This window comes from Macaca fascicularis, chromosome 2 (assembly GCF_037993035.2).
Source record: "Macaca fascicularis isolate 582-1 chromosome 2, T2T-MFA8v1.1".
In the NCBI taxonomy this organism is placed as follows: domain Eukaryota; kingdom Metazoa; phylum Chordata; class Mammalia; order Primates; family Cercopithecidae; genus Macaca; species Macaca fascicularis.
In genome coordinates, this window is record NC_088376.1 from 142,637,695 (window position 1) to 142,652,325 (window position 14,631).

The following is a 14,631-nucleotide window of genomic DNA, read 5'->3' on the forward strand; positions in this document are numbered from 1 at the left end:
CGGCGTCTTGCTCTGTCACCCAGGCTGGAGTGCAGGGGGTACAATCTTGGCTCACTGCAACCTCTGCCTCCTTCTCTTGCCTCAGCCTCCCAAGCAGCTGGGACTACAGGCATGTGCCACCACGCCCAGCTAATATTTTGTATTTTTAGTAGAGACAGGGTTTCACCGTGTTAGCCAGGATGGTCTCAATCTCCCGACCTCATGATCCGCCCACCTCGGCCTCCCAAAGTGCTGGGATTATAGGAGTAAGCCACCGTGCCCGGCCTTTGTAAGAATTTTTTAAAAGTGCATGGCTAGTCAATCCTCTATAATCTCTAACAAGTGAGACAGGTAGTGCTGCTCCTATTTAAAAGATGGGGAAACAGAGTTAACCTTACAATTAAATGTGAGGCTGAAGGTCAACCATGGTGGTCAGAGATCAAGCTGAAGCACAGAGGAAAAAATGGGGTGTGTTTTCAAAATACCCTGATTAAACTTCCAACCCAACATTGGCTGGGTGACCCTGGGCAAGTTCACTACTTGTCTGGACCCTCCTAGTCCTTGTCTGTGAAATGGGAGCACACCCACCTGCCTCACCTAACTCAGAATACAGAGGTCAAATGAGGTAAGATTGGAAAATGCTCAGCAAACTGCAACTAGAACCTTAACTCCTACTTTATGGTTCTGTTAACTAAAATAACAACAGTCAGTGGTCCTCATTTAGTGAATGGTTTAGTTAGGAACACAGGCTTTGGAGCCAGTCAAAATGAGATTTGAATCATGGCTCTGCTGTTCACAGTGTGACCCAAGGCAACTTATTTAACCTCTTTCCCCAAGCCTGTTTTCTCATGTGGAGATAGAGATAGTAACAGAACCTATATCTTGGGTTATTACAAGGAGGAAATATAATACGCATACAGGACTTATGACTATGCCCTTAGCAACTGAGGTTAATATGACTTAGCAAGCACTCAGTAAAGGGAAACAGTCTCACTATGGCCCCATGACACTCAGTCACAAGGAGAGCCACAAAACTAATCATTGCTGCTAATACTAGCTAAAGAACAGACGTTGCAAATGATTCTTTTTTTTTTTTTTTTTTTTGAGATGGTCTCACCCTGTCGCCTAGGTTGGAGAACACTGGCACGGTCATGGCTCACTGCAGCCTTGACCTCCCCAGCTCAGGTGATCCTCCCACCTCAGCATCCCAAGTACCTGGGACTACAGATGTGCGCCACAATGCCCAGCTAAATTTTTTGTATTTTTTGTAGAGATGGGGTTTTGCCATGTTGCCCAGGCTGGTCTTGAACTACTGGGCTCAAGTGATCCCTGCCCAACTTGGCCTCCCAAAGTGCCGGGATTACAGGTGTGAGCCACTGCACCTGGCCTGCAAATGATTCTTCCAATACAAATACAAATACAAATACAAAAGAAAGTGACTCACGGTTATCCCCACAACAATGTTACTCTTTGATTGTTTTCATCCTTTTGAGTTTGTCTGAGTAGAAGTTAAGGGAGAACATGTTCCTGCTAACCATTACAGCAATCACTGAAAACACCAAGCCACATTCTTGTTCATTCTCTTTTCACACCAACACAATCAGAACATTCATGATATCTCAATCACAATTTGATGGGAAAAACCAATTTTTAAAATATTTCAACAAAAGAAGGCATTAGGTCCTTAAATGACACTACGGAAAGGTGTTTTATTTTACAGAGAACAGGAGAGTGAAAAGGCATGGCTTCTTTCTATTTCATTTGTGGTGCTGTAGAAGCTCATCTGGGGCTGTTCTCACTGACTGGGCTGTGCAGGTTTAGGTGCCCATGACAGGTAACTCATTCAGTGTCAAGGGAGGAGCTGCAGTGAAAGCTCAGGTTAGTCCACACTTGTGTTTCAGGAGGATCCTCAGATCATTCTCCCAACTCTACCCTGTCCCCAACACTAACGCCACCACCAGAAGGTTCTAGTTCTTAAATTAAAAACAAAAAAGCTTAAAAGAATGATAAAATATAGCAATATGTTAACCTCTGTGAAATCTGAGTGGTAGATACTAGAATGACTTTTCTTCTCATACCCTTTTGTGGGTATGAGAATATTTCATCACTAGTGATTTTTTTTTTTAATTATGATTTGTTTATCCATTCTACTACTAATGGGCATTTGGGTAGTTTCCAGTTTGGGGCTATTATGAATAGTACTGCTTCTATGGATATTCTTAAAAGAGTTTGTGGCTTTTGGCAAATATATGTATGCATTTTTGCCGCCAGTACATGGTGGAGTGGAACAGCTGGGTCCTAGAATACACATGTGTACAGCTTTAGCAGAGACAAACACACACAAGCCTTAAACAGGAGAAGGCCCCTGCCATTTCCTACCCCTTTTTCTTCTTCTTTTTTTTTTTAAATTATTTATTTATTTATTTATTTTTAAACTTTTTATTTCCATAGGTTTCTGGGGAACAGGTGGTATTTGATTACACGAGTAAGTGCTTTAGTGGTGATCTGTGAGATTTTGGTGCACCCATCTTCCAAGCAGTATACACTGAACCCAATTTGTGGTCTTTTATCACTTCCCCTGAGTCCCCAAAGTCCACTGTGTCATTCTTATGCCTTTGCATCCTCATAGCTTAGCTCCCACTTATAAATGAGAACATATGTTGTTTGGTTTTCCATTCCTGAGTTACTTCACTTAGAATAATGGAAATAGTGTGGAGATTCCCTAAGGAACTAAAAGTAGAACTACCACTTGATACAGCAATCCCACAACTGGGTATCTACCCAGAGGAAGTCATTACGTGAAAAAGATACTTGCACACACGTTTCTAGCAGCATAATTCCCAATTGCAAAAATGTGGAACCAACCCAAACGCTCACCAATCAACAAGTGAATGAAGAAACTGTGATACACACACACACGTACACACACACACACAATGGAATACTACTCAGCCATAAAAAGGAATGAATTAAGGGCATCCACTTTTTCAAAGGGGAGCTTTCCCTCAAGTCAGTTTATGTATAGAAGTCCCCAGGGCTTCTCTCTAGTGGCCTCTCGGCCCATACTCTTCTACTCTCCTTTTCCTCTCAATTCAATCTGGTTACAAATATTTATTGAGCACCCACTATATGGCTAGCACTGAACCTGATTCTTGGAGGGGATCTACAAGTCCCAGTAATCCTCCGAGTATGATTTATGAATTGTTTGCGCCGTCCCCTTGGTGATGAGTGAGCTTTCACTGTGTTCACAGGAGATCTGGTCAAAAGTGTGTGGCATCTTCCCCCACCTCACTCTCTTGCTCCTGCTTTCACCATGGGAAGCGCCTGCTCCCACTTTGTCTTCTGCCATGATCGAAAGCTTCCTGAGGCCTCCCCAAAAGCTGATACCAGAGCTACATTTCCGGTACAGCCTGCAAAACCGTGAGCCAATTAGACCTCTTTCTTTATAAACTACCCAGCCTCAGGTATTTCTTTATAGCAATGCAAGAATGGCTTAATACAACAATTAATTCCTCAGTTGCAATAACTGGGACAGAAAGTGTGCAATTAATCACCTCATTTTCCTTGATAAATGTCTCTAAAATTCAAACTGGTGGGTCCAGATATCACCTTACACATGTTAGTACTATAGGTTTTTTATCTCCTTCTACCCGCTACCCCACCCTCTGCTATACACACACCTACTCACTCACACTTTCTCTCATTCTAGACACCTGTTTTTCTTTTTTCTCAGGATCTATTCTTTCTGAAATCTTTCATGCTACCCTAGCAACCCACCCAAAACACACTACTAGCTTAACATCATGGAGCTATACGATGATCACCAATCTCAATGAGGTGCACAGTAAGATGGAAAAAACACGTCAACACACTAGCCGGAGCACGAGAAAGAGAACACCACCACGATAACACTATCCTTGACCAAGGGCTGCAACCTAGTTTTTTGGTCCAAAACAGTAAGACCTGAAGCAAGTATGCAAAGATATATGTATAGTAAATCTAGACATAATATTATTTCTAACTGAGAATTACAAAATAACCCAACTGTCCTTGGTGTCCATGAAAAAAGGAATACTATATGGCTAGTTATCAAAATATACTCTAATATGGAAATATGAAAATAATATACTGTCACAAAGGTAACCTATGGAATACACATCTGATTCCGCTTCTGTAAAATGTATGCATAACAATCTTTGTTAGTATCATCAGGAGAAAAATGTCTGGAAAGACTATACATAAACTTAACATGAGCAAAGGATCAGGAGAGTACTATTCGACATTTTTAGAGTGAGTGTGCATCACTATCACAGGTTTTCTCAGCCTCAGTACTGCTGATATTTTAAGGCCAAATACCTTGTTATAGGAGACTGTCTTATGTATTGCAGGATGTTTAGCAGTGTCTCTGACCTCTACCCACTAGATGCCAGTTGCATCCTCCCACTCCCACACCAACTGTGGCACATAAAAATGTCTCCAGACATTGCTAAATGTCCTCTGGGGAGAGCAAATTATCTACTGCATTATGATAATTAGGAAAAAAAAGATTACTCTTCTTAAATATTAATATACAGTTCTTAGTAGCATAGTGGTAAGAGTATCTGACCCTGAAGCCAAGCTGCCTAAGCTTGAACAACAGTACCACTTTTTACAACCTACAAGATCTCTAGCTGCTTATTTAACCCCTTCAGGCCTCAGTTTACTCATCTGCAAAGTGGGGATAAAATACTACTATCTACTTTCTGTGGTTGTTATAAGGATTAAATTTTAAAATACATGTAAAGTGCTTAGAAAAGCACCTGGTACAGAATGTTAGCTGTCATTATTACTACTATTCATTTATGTTATTACAAGTTACAATATTCTCTTAGAGCTTTCAAAGAACATATATGCTAATTAGTGAAAATCTACCCCCATATCTCTTCAGCTTGAGCCCCCTCCACCCACCAGTTCACCCTTTTCAGAGTACTGATCAGCTGAGAAAAGTGACCAAGTGCTAAGAGGTGAAGGAAGTGTTGGAACATGTGTCACTTCCAAAGACTTCTCAAGAAGACGTACCATCTTCCATCACAGTCATGATGTGAGAACCATCCACACATGAACTAACCCACTCTCTAAAGCAAGCAGCACTACGAGGGTAGGGCAAGGGGAGTGTATTAGTCCATTTTCACACTGCTAATAAAGACATACCCGAAACTGGGTAATTTACAAAGGAAAGAGGCTTAATTGTCTCACATTCCACATGGCTGTGGAGGCCTCACAATCATGGCATGGTGGAAGGTGAAGGGGGAGCAAAGGCATGCCTTACATGGCAGCAGGCAAGAGGGCAAGAGAGCATGCGCAAGGGAACCCCCTTTTATAAAACCATCAGCTCTTGTGAGACTTACTCACTCTCACAAGAACAGTGTGGGAAAAACCCAGCCCCATGACTCAATCACCTCCCACCGGGTCCCTCCCACGACCCGTGAAGATTATGGGAGCTACAATTCATTCAAGATGAGATTTGGTTGGGGACACAGTCAAACCATATCAGGGAGGGTGTGAGGGGTAAACACAATACAGGAGGGATCCACATTCCTCAACCTCTAAACTCCAGAAAGCTTGGGCCCCTGTAAGGGAACAAAACTACACACTTGTCTGTAAGACAGATCATGAGTCACCATTGTGATGGTCAGATGCACAGTCAGAAACCATTTTCCCATTTCACACATGAAGAAGGAAAGACAAGTAATCAAAGTCACCCCACAACTGAGGACTGACAAAATCAGAGGTAGGGCCTTATTCATCCTGCCCAAGTTTCCCTTGGAATGTCAAATATTTTCTGGCCAAATTTAGGGCAAATCCCATACAAACTCACTAAATGCTTTCCTTTTCCAAGTGTCACTGTTTCTAAACATTTCAAATAACTTGTTCTTGAAATCCTGACTCTGTCTTGAAAATAAGTGCTATTCTACTAGGTTTCGGAACTTAACAAAATAAACAACTTTTAAGAGTCATATATTAGGCATTTTATCAAGGCTATACTGCAGATTGTGACATCTCTAATTCCTTTTAACAGGAATAGTGTTCAGGTGTGTTGTTTACAGAGCAGAAGCAGCAACATGAATGGACTGGCATCTATGATAAACCTCAACCTAAAAAGAGACATTTTTTTGGATGTGGTTTTCCACCTACGCATTCTCTGCTCAACTGAGACAATTTCCAGAGTTACAGCACCCCCTTATATCCAGAGGAAAAAGTACTTTAACATGACCTATTTCTAGTCAACCATCTCCATAGCAACTGTCTAGGGTTTAACTTGAAACAGCTGTATGAGCCAGCCAGTGACCAATTACAATGTAAATAGGACCCAAGTGAGTTTTGAAGTCCCCTTGAGAAATGGGCTTCAGAGAGCAAAGACGTATTTCCCACCTCTCCCTGGGGACATAACCAGACTTGTAGTAGCAGCTTAAAGAAAAGGAAACAAGACAGCAAAGGTGTCTTTATTCTTGCCAGAGGTGGCAAATTACGCTTCTTATACACACACAGCCCAGGATAAAATCAGCACAGAAAAAAGAAAGCTCTGTATAATTATGCATACTCAAGTGTAAAGATGTCAAGTTCACAACTTTACAACTGCTCTCTTAAAAATTAAATGCATTTAGACAAGCAAATTTAAAAGATGGACGTCTCTTGAAATGTAGTATAAACATGACAGCTACCCCTATAAAAACAACCCAGGAGAATTTTTCAGCTGGCATCAGTGAACAATGAGAAATTACAGATCTGCTCAAATTCATGAAGTGTAAATAAAACCAGAAGAGGATTTAGCAACTGAAGGAATTAAATGGAGTAAAGAGCACACAGTAAAAATATTTCTTCAGTATCCAATACAAGTGTGGAAAGCTAAGAATGAGGCTTGAATAAAGGCTAAAAACAAATTCATCATGAAAATAGGTAGTCAAGTCTGACAGCTTACTTCAAGTTAAATCCTAAATCAGGTTCCTTGACGACTTAATAGACTGCATGGGAGAGAAAAATGCGTGCTTTTTCAAATAGGGTAAAAATATTTATGAAACTTCAGGCAGACTTGAACTTTTGCAATACTTTTTGGTTCAGTTCTTAGTGAAATTCCTCATGCTATAATACACTGCATTCCCAAGGCACACAATCAGTAATCAGCATACTCAAAACATTTCATGTCCTGAAGAGAGGAGTGGAAATTCTAGGCAGAATTTCTAGGCACTATTGAGAATGTGCAAAAAATGGCCCAAGGAATCTATGGACTTAAAGAAGCCTTAAAATTGACCTAGTTTACTCATTTTCAGTTAAGACCCGCATGACTATCAGGGGGCAGGGGGAACTGATTTGGGGCTTGTAAAAAAAATTAACAAAAATAAAAGAAAAACACTTTTTATTACTTAAAAATAAGTTTTACTCATTTTTGTCAAATAAGTAACTGTAAATTGGTATAACCTACCTTGAAAGCAATGTGACAATATTCAGAAACATTTATTTTATACCATTTGAAAGAATACATCGTAGTCATTAAAAATTATACGCTGAAAAACTAAAATTTGAATGTCTACCCTTTACTGAAAGTGAAAAATGCCATTTACAAAAATGTTTGTACAAGCTCAATTAAAAATATATCAATATATAGAGACACCCACACACATACCCACACATCCCAAGAAAATATTAGCAGAACATATATTTAAATGTTTATAATGATTATTTCTGGGTGGTGAGATTATGGGTATATCTAATGTTCTTCTTGTGCCTTTTTTTTTTTTTTTCTGGAGACAGGGTCTTGCTCTGTCACCCAGGTTGGAGTGCAGTGGCACTATCACAGCTCACTGTAATCTTGAACTCCTGAGCTCAAGCAATCCTCCCACCTCAGCCTCACAAGTAGCTAAGACTATAGGCAAATGCCACCACACTTGGCTAATTTTTTCATTTTTTGTAGAGATGGAGTCTTGCTATGTTGCCTAGGCTGGACTTGAACTTCTGGCCTCAAGCAATCCTCCCACCTCAGCCCCCCAAAGTGCTGGGATTACAGGCATGAGCCACCTCTCTAGGTCCTGTTCCATTTTTAATGTCTGAAACGCCTACAGTGAACATATTTTTTTATTCGTATTTTCATTTTAGTTTCATTTAGTTTCTTCTTTTAATGGAGCTGAGGCTTAATTTTATACTGAAAAAACAAAAGTAAGCAATATCAAATAAATGTTCATTAAAAATTACTTATATTCATCATTCTACTACAAATTTCATTTTTATATTCACCTTCCAGTTTCATCAGTAAGCATACACATTTTTACAGTTTTTCCTAATTTTATATTAAATGTTTTCACTGATTTTATTAAATATTTTTCTATGTTTTATCTGAACTTCATAATGTTCACTTTTAGTGGCTGCCAATATTTTTGTCTTGTCAATACACTATAATTTCTGGTCTCCTAACATTGAACCATTCAGGTTATGTTCAAGTTTGTCTGTTGGTGCTTTTTTTTGCTGTTACAGATAACACTACAATGAAGATGTTCAAACACCTTCATGTACATTTTTTGCTTCTGCTAAATTCCCACAAGTAGCATCACTGCAACCTAACAGCGTGTCTTCATAGCCCTTGCTAAAAATCATTTACAAAAATCCTCAATATTATTAGATGGTATGGTTAGTTTCCTTCTGGAAAGACGTCTGAGTGTACACCCAAGATGAAGGTATTTATTTCAACTCTAAAAGAAGGCTCCATTAGGTTCCTTACATTGCTAGTAGCTTACTTATAGATCTTTTCCAGTGTCTAAAACAGGGAAATTACAGAAAGTTGGAAGGCCATCTGATTGCTCCTATGTTATTTTTTCATGCCTTATAAGCTCTCAAGCTTCTGAGAAGAGGGGTCAAAGAGAAGACAGAACATAGAAAAGGCATTCTAAGAACAGGAAATTCTCCCACACACGTTGTCTTGGAGGTAAACAACAATATAAATAATCTCATCTATTATTTGTAAAAGACAGGAAAAAGAGCATCCTCAAGGGACAGGGGCTCTAGTTGCAAAGGCAGCACAGGCTCACAGCCTGAGATGATCTACTTCCTACTAACATTAATAGTAAGAGACACACACCTGCAGATGACTATATAACATCATGGCTCTGTTGCTGGCCCTTCAAACAAGAGGCTGGTACTATATAAGCCAATCTCAGCCTATGGCCACAAGAGCACAGAACAAATTCTGAACATTCTGCAAAGCTAATTTCCTCAGGCTGCCAGCCTGGCACATCTCATTTCACCCTGCAGCAGGACACCGCACCAGTGGCAAGATGGTGACTGCTGATTCTCCTCCTGGTGGAGGCAAACTATGCAGGAAACATTTGCATACTTTTAAAGGATTTTAAAAGTGGCAAAGACTTTAAAGTTGGGAAGAATCTGAGAAGATATCTACTGAAATTCCCTCATTGTATAAATGGGAAAATAGGCCCTTGAAAAGTGGAAGATAGTGGCAGAGCCAGGAAAGTAACCCACGGCTGCATGTTTCCAATTCAGAACTTTTTCCACTATTCAAGCATTTCCCAACAGCTCTTTCCTGACAGTTTTCCATAAGATGGTAGAAGGTACGGAGAATAAAAGATTTCCACCATCAAAGGAGTCACACTAGTTACGAAAGCACTGGGTTACTCAAAGTTAAACTAATTTTTAACTGCAGGACTTCTAAGAATCTTATAAAGTGTATGGTAAGTCTTGAGTAACAGGACAGATAGTAGGCACTTGAGCCAAGTGGCTAATTCTGGGTGCCAATTTTGGCTCTCCTATTACATCACTAGCCATGTAATGTTGGTTGGACAAATTACTTTCCTCTCTGAGCCTCAGTTTCCTCAATCAGTAAAATTAGTAATCTATGAAAATTTATCATACAGGCTTGTTATGAGGATATACCATAAAAAGCACTCAACATGTAGTTAGGTATTATGTAGGTACTGGCACATGACTGCAAATCTATAGAATAGGTTCATGATGCTATCTACTCATTCCGCAAATACTTGGTGAGCATCTTCTCTATGCCACTCCTGTGCTAGCCCCCGGGGATACACAACCAAAATACATAATTGAGAAGGGAAAAGAGACAAACAAGCAGATGATTTCAAGCCTGTTCTAAGTACTGTGGCCAAGAGAAGCTCAATGAGCTATGGTAGCCAAAGGTGGGGCACCCACAGTCAGCGGGGTGATGCCCTGCAGGTGCTTCCTGCAGGAGGTGAGAAGGAGGAGCAAGTAAGGCAGGGCAGGAGTGGGAAGGGTGTTCCACACAGGAGGCCACCTGTATTACAGGTGGATTTGAACTAATCCAGAAAATTTGGGCATCAATATTTTTTTTTTAAATAAAATGTACCAAAGATCTTCAGAACCTTAGATCTGGAAGGATGCCAAAAGGTTACTTGATTTTAACAGGTACCTAAAAGCATTCCCTCTATAGTGTCTCTAGGATGAACAGAAATAAGGTAGGATGAATACTGTTCCCTATTTGACAAGGGCAGTCCAAATTTATACCTGTTGATAGTGGCAGGAAGCAGACAAATGCCTAGGCAGATAGAGGCAGGTCCAAGGTGAAACGCCACCGAAAAGTGGAAGACAGTTTAAAGCCTGAAAGCCAAGCTTTAAGTCAAAGCCACAGACCAGATTGAGAACCTGCCTTCCCATTTGGCACCCTTTCCTATGATTGATCCCTACCCTTTACTAATTTTACATATACCTACCCTTTACTAACTGGTTTTCTACACTGCCATGCCCACCTTTGAGTGGTTTCTTTGCTTTAGCCTTTCTTTGCATACACACAAATGAATCAGCATGCATTCCCCTATTCCGAGCCCATAAAAGCCCTGGACTCAGGCACACTGAGAGAGAAACCACCCAACTGCGAGGGTAGGGACCACCCCCATGTCCTCTCTCCACTGAGAGTTGTTGCATCGCTCAACAAAATTTTTCTCCGGCCTCCTCAGTCTTTGATTGTCAGCATATCCTCATTCTTCTTGGATGTGGGACAAGAGCTTGGGACCCCCTGAACATGGTGCAGAAAAGGCTGTAACACCATGCCCTCTGCCCTTCACCAACAGAGAGCAGCCACCCCACATGACAAAAATGGTGGTGAGGCCAAGCTAGCCCTGAAGTCACAGACCAAGGTGGGGCAAGGGCATTGCCAGCCAGGTATCTCCAGCTGGCAAAAGTGATTGAGAAAAGTCCTAAGTCACTATTATCCAAGCATAATTAAGAGCATCCCATTTCACTCTCAAAAGTGTCTTGATTTGGACAATAAATTATGAAGTCACTCTGTGAATAGATGGTCCCACAGTCTCAGCTTGAACAATTTGGGTGACAGATATCACTTCCTGGTAGGCAGTCCCTGTCATGTTCAGATCATTCTAACAGAGTTCCTAATCTTTAGCTAAACTGAAATCTGTCTCCTGGAGACCTTGCCTCTGCTGTCCCTTTCCAGGTTCCCAGAGATCACACAGAATAGATCAAATTCTTTCTCCATCATCTTTCAGACATTTGTAGAATAGTCATAACTCATTTATCTCTTAGTCTTTAGGTTCAGTAATTTATTCAACCTTTCCCAGGCACTCCAATCTCAAATTAAGGGCATCGCCATCTCCCCAAAACCCAGGAGTCATACTGGATTCCTGTCTTTTCTTTTCTCCCTATGCTTTCAGAGGTACTTCCAAATATCGGATCACTTCTTAGCTTCTCTCCTCCTACCACCTTGTTCCTCAGACCCATCATTTCTCACCTGGACTATCACAAAACCCCAAACAGAACCAGAGGGTCTCTTTAAAATGTTAATTAGATCCAATGGCTTCTAAGTGTTTAAGATGAAAATGTGTTTTCAAATGTGCTTCTAATGTGTTTAAGATGAAAATCAAACTTCTTTGAGGCCTACAAAGCTCTGTGTAATCCAACCCTGCCTACTTCTCCAACCTAACCCTGACCCCACATCACAGTCCCCCTTGTTCCTAACTCCCTCCTTCCTGGTCATGCTAGCCTTGTTCATTGTTTAGGTTTCAGCTCAGAAGTCATCACCTCCGACAGGCCATCACTAATCCTACAAATAAAAGACCCAAGAGCTCAACTGCATTATACTCCAATCATTTTTCCATTATTCTGTTTTATTTTAATTGCAGTCCATCGTCATAGTCAGTTATAAATTTACCTGTTTAGAGTCTGTTCCTTACTAGAATTATAACCTCCATGAGAATAAGGATTTATATCTAGTTATCTGTTGTATCTACAGCACTTAAAACACAACCTAGCCCATAGTACATACTGGATAAACAATACTTTTAATGAAAAAATTCATCTGTTCCTTAGGTTTGCATGATTTCCAAACCCACCCTATCCCTGGGTGACCCTCTTCTGCATAAACATTAATTTCGAATACAGTCTTTCAGTGGGATATCCTTTTGTGCCCCTTCGTGGGCCATTGTTTCCTCATCTATAAGAGGATTTTTTGCCAGATAATTTTGAAAGTTTCATTCATTCTAAATTCTTATTTTTTCATAAGTTTCTCTTAAAGCTAGATATCCCTGGGCATGACTCTGTACTCAACAGTTTACCTTTGTTTTCCCACAGAGGCCAATGATACAGAGTCCAATATTCAAGGGGCGGGGAATATCAAAATCATTGTTACTTCTTAATCTAAGTTTGGCCTCAAAAGAACCAAGACATGAAAAGAAATTTAAGGTCATATTAAGCAGGTATTTCAAACCTGCACCTCTGGGACCCCAGCAGGCCTCACACATACTCATTCTGATCAGGTCTCTTGCAGCAGGTTAGAAAAAAATATTGTGTGCCCTGTTATCCTATTATATTAGGTTCTCACCTTCCAGGGTTATCATGTTTTGCTTCCTGAGCTTATGCCACACACTGGCTCCTAAGTCAAGTGAACAACTACTCTTTTCAAAAAAAGGCACAAAAGACAGTGTTACCTTCTTATCTCATCCAGTCAGCCAGCCCTGGCCTGCCCTTCCCAAATAACTCAGTTACTGTGAACCCACCTTCACCCTGGTGACTGGACCAGTGTTCTCTCGCCAAGGAAAAGCTGACTTTACAACATGAGATGGGTCATACCAGGTCTGAGCCCTGCTGCTTTCAAAAACTAAAGGCTCCAATAGATGATATTCAAATGGCATTCTTTCATGTTTTGACAAATATGTATTAAGTGCTTACTAAGTAACAGTTACTGTGCTGGGGATAAAGTGGTGACTAATACAGATGCAATCCCACCACCTTCACAGAACATAACTACTAAAGCAAGCCTGTCCAACCCATGGCCCATGGGCTACAAGCAGCCCAGGATGGCTTTTAATGCAGCCCAACACTTATTCGTAATCTTTCTTAAAACATTACGAGATTTATTGCAATTTTTTTAGCTCATCAGCTATCATTAGTGTTAGTGTATTTTATGTGTGGCCCAAGATATTTCTTCTTCCAATGTGGCCCAGAGAAGCCAAAAGATTGAACACTCCTGTAGTAAAGGGAAGAACATTCAAGAAACATGTATAGAAATAATTATCATAAGTGAGACTAATGATATGAAAGGAAGGCACAAAAAACCATAGGAACAAGTAACACATGCAGATCGTCTAAATCTGGGATGTGGATGACAGAACAGTGTTCCAAATGGACATCCCAGAGTAAGTGTGGCTGAGATCTGATGCTGCAAAGCTAAAGGTGCGCACTTAAAGCATGTGGACACAGCAGACCCTCTGTCAGATGCTCTGCCCCAAGTGTTCCCAAGATGACTTCTTCCTCATCAGCAAAGTTCCCCTCAAATGCCTCTTCCTCACCCAGGCCTTCCTAGATAAACAAATGTTGCTTTCCACACACTTCCCCAACTCCTTATTGGTACTCTTGACTACAGCACCTTGCTGGTTCCCATCCTAATACTATTCTCAATTTGTTATTTCATACGACCTGGACACTCCAGGATAATGTGGATTTCACATACTCTTGTTCCTTTTGAATAATTATTGCATAATTTTTAAAAAATATATATTTCACTTTATTTCTCTAATACACTTGAGGTTAAAATGTATAAATTGGGGGAGAAATCCAACCTACTTTTGGCTCAGTGTGTTACTGTATCTCCCAGACTTTGAGCAGCTAAAAGGCACGGAGGGTATCTTTCATCCCTTTATTCTCAGGAACAGAACACCATAGTACCTGGAAGACAGTGGGACATCTAGAGTTGTATGCTAAACACACAGACCACATCTTAAGCCAGAAAGAAAATTGTCACAGAAGGAATTAGACTCACTTCCATCACTGGAAGTCAAAGAACACACCCCACTGATGGATAACAGACCTCAAGAAGGCATGAATACAAATGATAGATCAAGAGATATGTCACTGTATAGATCCAGAACAAGTGAAAGCAGGGGCTCAAAGGAAGGACATTCTGATACATACTACAACATGGATGAACGCTGAAGACGTAATGCTGAGTGAAGTAAGTGAGGCACAAAAGGACAAGGATTCCACTTATGTGAGGTACTTAGAATAGGAGAATTCATAGAGGCTCAAAGTACAATGGAGGTCACCAGAGGCTGAAGAGTTACTGTTTAATGAGCATAGAGCTTCTGTTTATAATGATGAAAACGTTCTGGAAATGCATAATGTTGA

General features: G+C 40.5%; 1 protein-coding gene across 10 annotated transcripts in view; it reads right to left on the minus strand.

The window, feature by feature from the left end:
- The window catches only part of SUMF1 (sulfatase modifying factor 1), a 114,135-nt gene that overhangs the window by 58,550 nt on the left and 40,954 nt on the right, over positions 1 to 14,631 (minus strand). The gene's annotated exons all lie outside the window — the stretch shown is intronic.